Genomic DNA, 6,000 nt, shown 5'->3' on the forward strand with positions numbered 1-6,000 from the left:
TTCTAAAGGTGAAATGAAATTTTAATGCACTAAGGGTCAGTGAATGTAACTTTATACCCACTTTATTAACCCTGATACAAATAAAGCAAACTTGTGAATTGTGTTCGTCAGCATTAAGCAAACACTACATTTTAAAATTCCAATACACTGAGAATATACTTGTCCATAACTCATAGTGACAGTAAAGATAAACAAACCCCTTAACAACACGAAATATTTCCCAAGGTATGCCGCACAGCACAATAAAAAATGAAAAGACGAAAACATCGGAAAGTTCATCTTGAGTTTTTACTTAAAAAAAAAAAAAGAGGAACTGCCATTAAACACACTCCTTTAGTCTTTTCTTTACCGCGGAACAGAACTATTAGAATTTAAAAGAGCATGCAAGGATGTGCCCTGCGGGTAAACTTTAGTTTTCTAAAAGTTAATCTCTCCAAATACTTCCAACTGGAAAAGGTCCACTTGAGCTACTTGACACGGGGGTGTCCGTTTCTTTCCCAAGCTTACCTATTACTACTGAATTGCGCGTCCAAGTGGGCGCTGGGAGCAGAGGGAGGTGAAGTCCCCGGGGACTTCAGGAGTTCTGGAGCCTCGCTGCCAGGCACACCCCGCACACTCCCACAGGACCCCCCCCCCCCCACCTCCGTAGCCCACCCCCACCCCGCCTCTCCCCTGCAGCTGTCTGAGCTCGCACCCAGCCTACTTGGCGCAGCTCCGGGCGCCCACGCCTGCCCACTGGCAGGCAGCAGCCCTCGAGGAAAGATCTCAAGGTCCTCCCAAGAAACTCTCAGCACACGGAGAGAGGGCTGAGAGGGGTGGGAGGAGAACTGGAGCCTCGCAGACAGCAGCTGTCCATAAAACGGGTGAAATCTGTTGGGTGACAAAGCTGAATAAACAAATAGACAGATGGGTCTAGTTCCTTGGGGGAGTGTGTGTGTGTGTGTGTGTGTGTGTGTGTGTGTGTGTGTGTGTGTGTGTGGCGGGGGGGGGGAATCCCGAATTCCAGGGAGGCTTGGGAGCCGAGTCGGATTCCGCTCTTGACTCCGTGCAAAACGCGCGCGCCGCGGCCGCTCCACCCGGGACCCCCCAATTCAAATGTGTCCTCCCCCCCCCCCCCCGTCCCTCCCAGGCGGTGTCGCCTCTAGTGCCAGGTACCCGGTCCATTTATCCTGGGAGATCTGAACATGTGCGTCGAGGAGGACAACTTTTCCTCCCAGCAGCACCGAGGCGCCCCACTTCTTCGGCCCGCGCGGCGCCTCCAAGACACTCACCCCGAATTGGGGGTATCGGGGGCCTGGGAAGGCGCGAGAGGGCGCGGGAGACGCGCGGGCCGCTGTGCGCACAACCAGCCAGAGGGCCCGGCCGCTGCCACACGTGGGTCACAGTACTCTGCCGGGGTTCAAGGCAGCCCCGGGATGCCCGCCACCCGGCTCCCGATCTGGGGAGCACGTACAGGTAAAAAGGCCTACCTAGAGAAGCCCTTCCTCCTCCTCCAGAGGCGCCGTGTCCCCCCCGCCGAGCGCTACTTCACCCACCTAGCCACCCGGAGAGTGCCAGGTCCCATCCCAAAGCAAAATCCAAGTGGGACCCGGGCAGAACCTAGGGTGCAGCGGGGCCAGGATGTTCGAACAGAGGAGGGGGTCCTGCGAACGGTGGTTTGGGGTGGGGAAAGGAGCTTGATCAGGAGCGGCAGAGGAAAGGCAAGATTCTTCCAAAGGCTCACTAGGGGCCCGGAGTTTCAGCTCTGGAGAAACAAGGGGGGGGGGGGGGGCTTCTTTGCCTCGCGCTCCAGAGAAGTCCTGGCGTGTGAGCGGCGGCATCTAACTTGGAACCGATAAGCGTGCACTTGCCCAGTGGAGTAACTAAAGGTCAGCGGCCGGATCAATACAGCTTGTGCTGCTACCCGCCAGATGTTTCTGCAGGGCTGCCTCTTCCCCAGGGGAAGGGGGGGAAGGGAGGAAGAGACAACAAACAATAAAAATAGGAGCATAAACAAACACACATCTGGTGTTTCGACACACATCTGCCACGGCCGCCCGTCTCTCCGAACGAGGCCGAACGCGGATACCCCCCCCCCCCCCGCAATTGCAAAAAAGCCTCCCCAGATCGCCCGTGGCGGGTCCCCCACCCACCACCCCCATCTCCTCTCCCCTCGCTCTACTCTCTTCCCTCCCGCACCCCTTCTTCGCCAAAGCCCGAGGAACCAGAACAACAAGTGGTGAGGTGGGGACCGGGACGCGCGACCTCGAGGCCGAGCCGAAATCTGACACATGTCACACTCGTGCGAGCCGCGCCGCGCGCGCGCTACGGCGGCGCCGGGAGAAACTTTGCGGCGGCGGGACGAGCGCGGAGCGGAGTCGAGGCGCGGCGCGGCCCGGCGTGGAGGCGGCGGGGGCCGGGGTGGGCGCGCCCGGGGGAGAGTCAAAAGAAACTTACCGCGACCGGAGACGCCGTGGGCAGCGTCCCGGGAGGTGGCACCCGCCGCGCCGAGGCAGGAGCCCCCGAAAGCACACGCCCACGCGCGAGTCTCGGCAGCCGGCGCCGGGGGCGTGGGGGGGGGGCGCGCGGGAGGGGGGGGGCAGGGGATGGGGCCCCGAGAAGCTGCAGCCGGCGGCCGCGGACGCCGCATAAATAACCCGGCCGGGCGCTCCGTGGGCCGGCGGCCGGTGGCGCGCGGGATTTGAGCCGGAGCGCAGCGGCCGCGGCGTTGCTGCACGCGCCGGCGTGTCTCGCGCTTTCTCGGAGGCTCGCGCTGTCTCGCGCTGCCGCTCCCCCCACCCGGATCTCTGTGTGTGTGTGTGTGTGTGTGTGTGTGTGTGTGTGTGTGTGTGTGTGTGTGCGCGCGCGCGCGTGTATGTGTATGTGTGTGCGTGTGTGTCTGTGTGAGTGTGCGCTGGCGGGCGCGCGCACACCCGGCCGCGCGCGCGTGTTGTTGCCAATGCAAACTGTACACACACACACACACGCTGCTGCGCGCGCGGGGCCGCCTCCCTTCCGAGGGGCGGGGTGCGAGAAGGGGCGCCTGGGCGGCGATTAAAGTCCCGCCGGACCACTTGTTTGTTGGCTTTTACTTTGCGGGCCGCTTAGTTGTTGTTCATCATTGTTGTTGATCCCCCAAAGCGGCTTCGCTTAGCGGACCCGGCACCCCAGATAACCCAGGACCTCCCCCCCCCCCACGACACCCCCATCCTCCCGGGCAACTTCTCTAAAGGAGGGGGCGCCGCGGCGCCCAGGGGTGTGCGGCTTGGCCGCCGAGCCTCCCGGCTGACGTCAGGTCCACCTGCTCTGTAAACAACTCGCCGGGAACTTGTTTGTTCGGCGCCAGCTCGGCCCCCACCCCCACCCTTCTCCCCACCTCCTGCTCCGCCTCCTCCCTGCGCGGCCCAGACGGCGAGTCGGGGGAGGGGCGGGGAGGGAGGCGAGAACAAAACCGTATGCTGGATTGGCAAAGCCGAGTTGTGTCTGCTGCTTCTTGGCAGTTCCCAAAGTGCGTCCTTTCAGCAGACGGAGCTGCTGGCAGAGGAAACGGGGGATTCCATGGGAAGTGCAGAAAGCCTCGCTGGGCTCCAGAGCCCTCGGTGGCGGGGAGTTAAAGTAACCTCGGAGACTGCAAGAGAGACCCGAGCGCGCGTGAGGACGCGCGTGGGCCTGACTTGTCTCGGGGTGCGCCTGTACGACCTGGGGCGCAGAGAGAGGCCGGGCGGCTTTTGCACACTGTATTGTTGCCTCGATTCCTGTGCCCCCAAGACCCAGAAGTTGGGGGGCTGGGGAGTGTGCGGGTGAGGGGAGCTTCCTCGTGTTCGTGCAGCCGGGATCGCGAGTTTGGCGCGGTGCACTAAGGCTGGCCAGGGCGGAGCGTGGAAAGAAGAAAGTCGGGGATTTGCGGGGTCTGCGGCTTTCCGACCAGGCCCTAGCCCTAACCCGGAGCAGCCACAGTAACCAACAAAATTTATTTTAAAAGAGAGAGAAAAAGGGAGGGGAGGCGAGGGAAAAAAGAAACTGTCCAGACCTCACCCGGTGCGCACTTCAAAGCGGGGGCGCGGGGCGCGGGCGTGGGAGATACGCGGACCCGGAGGGCCGCGCCCTCGCAGCGGGGTGTGACCCTTCCTGCGTGCCCACGCCGGACCGTGGGAATGATACGGGAAGGCCGAGGGAGGGGTGAGCGGCCCACAGGGAACGCGTGACCTGAGTGTGAGCATGTGTCGTAGAGGGCTGGTGAGGGTTGTTGGTTCCTGGGGTGCCCCCCTCAGCTGGGCGGCTCATGCTGGGTTCCGCCCCGCCCGCCCCTCCCCTGCCGGCGACCTCCACCCGGCGCTTCTTGGCGCTTCGCATTCACAGCCTGCTGCGCTACTAGCCCAGCGGTGGCCAAGCGTGGCGTTCCGAAAGGCGCGGAAACTTTCCAGCGTACAGCTGCAGCCCAGAGGCCTTGGCGGGCACTTCCCACCCCCTCCTCGCCACCCCCCCGCACACCCCCCTCCCGGCTTTTATCCAGCCAACTTGTAGTTCTCCCGGGTGGGGTGGGAGAGAGTAGCAGTGGGCCTTGGGGTCAATGCCCCCTGGAGTCGCGCTCCCTTCCCCCAAGGGGCAGACACACGCTCTCGCTCACACTTGGTACCAACTCTGCCCTGCAGAAACCGCTCTGCTCCCAACTAAGAATCCGCCTAGGCACCTGCGTCTGTCAACACACTGTCAGGTTTTCTAGCGAAATCCATTAAGTCAGTGTGTCACGGGTAAGGTCCTGGGAAAACCGCCCGGGCCAAGAGGTCCAGGAAGAAGATTCGAGTTGGGCTTTGCGCTACGGTGCTTGCGGGGAGCTTTTGGACTCCAGGCTCTCTGCTAGGGATTGCATTTTCACTTTTTTTAAAGTAGCTTTTCCCCCCGAATTGCAGGCTACGTCGTCGGCAGATGACCCACCCTCCTTTTTAAAGATAGAATAAGGAGGAAGCAGTTGCCAGACCCAAATTGGTCCCACTTCGCCCTTCTGAAAGGTGGGGATACTTTCCTAGTAAGTCATTAGTATTTCTGCTTCACTGACAAACCTAAGTATAAAAAGGGAAAAAAAAGCTGAATCTCTGAATCTGCAACTGCTTTTGAGAAAAGTCAAAAGGCAAACAAACGGAGTCTAACAGCTTGGAGACACCTTTTTCTTTTCTTGGGGCTTGTGACCAGCCAGAACCAAGCTCGATAGGTTCCAAGGTCTACAGGAGAGGTTCTCACTTTCCCTAACCCCTTTCTTGCCCCTCTCCATGTACAGAGCCCACTTCCTTCCCTTTCTCTCTAGGGGGTCCCCAGGAAGTGAGGGGTGGTGGGTAAATGTGTGTTATCAAAGCGACTGGGCCACTTGGTTGAAAAGTTCAAATTCTTCAGAAGAAAAAAAGTGTTAGTTTCTGCAGACGTGGCCGGCGCGGGCTTAGAGGACCCTTCACGCTCTGCGGACTGAGATGCATCTGGGTGCCATCCGCAGGCTCAGGCGTTTTTTTCCCCCTCGAGTGCAAGTAGCCCATCGGCAAGAGGTGTAAAGAGACAGCTGGGTGGAGTTGCACAGCTTTCTGCAAGGCATGCACGCGCGCGCGCGCTTTCCTGCGTCCTTTCTTCTAAGTGGAGCTAACCCCGCAGCACCCTTCTGGCCCCACTTCTTATCGCCTCCCCACCAACTCCATTATCTGCTGTTCTCCTGCAGCCATTCACCGGGACCCCAACCCTTCCCGCAGGGGGAGGGAGGCTAGCAGAGAGTTGAGAAAGCGAGTTCCGGCCTTGAGCCACTGCCCTCCGCGGCCCCCACGTCCGTAGCCAATGGACCTTGGCTGGGGTTCGAGAGGTTAAAGTTCAAACTCAGGGCTCCTGGCTCACTCCCCGCCCCCACCCCTCACACCAGGCGTCGCCACCCTCCCAGCCCCCCAGCTCCCGGCCACCCTGCTAACCGCCGGACTAACCCGCGGCTGCCACGGTGGCACGTCGCTTGTTGATGGGTGGTCATAAAATATATTTATTTGCAATTCC

General features: G+C 60.5%; 1 protein-coding gene across 7 annotated transcripts in view; it reads right to left on the reverse strand.

Moving 5' to 3' along the window:
- Positions 1-2,556, reverse strand: part of FOXP2 (forkhead box P2) — a 568,485-nt gene extending 565,929 nt beyond the window's left edge. For all 7 annotated transcript variants that reach the window (XM_056118036.1, XM_056118034.1, XM_056118033.1 and 4 more), the window contains exon 1: positions 2,437-2,556. The gene's annotated coding sequence lies outside the window, so the exon portion shown is untranslated. The remainder of the gene's footprint in view (positions 1-2,436) is intronic.
- Between the last annotated feature and the right edge of the window lie 3,444 nt (positions 2,557-6,000).

The sequence above is a fragment of the Sorex fumeus genome, unplaced genomic scaffold, assembly GCF_029834395.1.
Source record: "Sorex fumeus unplaced genomic scaffold, SorFum_2.1 ptg000037l, whole genome shotgun sequence".
In the NCBI taxonomy this organism is placed as follows: Eukaryota; Metazoa; Chordata; class Mammalia; order Eulipotyphla; family Soricidae; genus Sorex; species Sorex fumeus.